Genomic DNA, 285 nt, shown 5'->3' with positions numbered 1-285 from the left:
GGCACAAAGCAGTTCAGAAGGACGCGCATTTCTCAGGAAAAGTTCTGATTTTTTAAATTATTTGATTTTCATTCCAATTATTAATGATTTTGGCGAACACATAGAAACTATTTACTTCTCTCTTTTGATGCTGAAAATTAAAAAGCAAATTTCAATCTAAATTTGGTCAGTAAAGAATAATAAAGAAATTTTAATTTAGAACAGTTTTAAGAAATGTAACGATAGTCGCGCATGCACAGACGCGTATTCACAACTTCGTTACAGGAAGCGTTAACTAGCTGTTAT

This window comes from Penaeus monodon, chromosome 23, assembly GCF_015228065.2.
Source record: "Penaeus monodon isolate SGIC_2016 chromosome 23, NSTDA_Pmon_1, whole genome shotgun sequence".
Classification (NCBI taxonomy): domain Eukaryota; kingdom Metazoa; phylum Arthropoda; class Malacostraca; order Decapoda; family Penaeidae; genus Penaeus; species Penaeus monodon.
The sequence above is the reverse complement of the archived record's forward strand: the minus strand, read 5'-3'. Positions refer to the sequence as shown.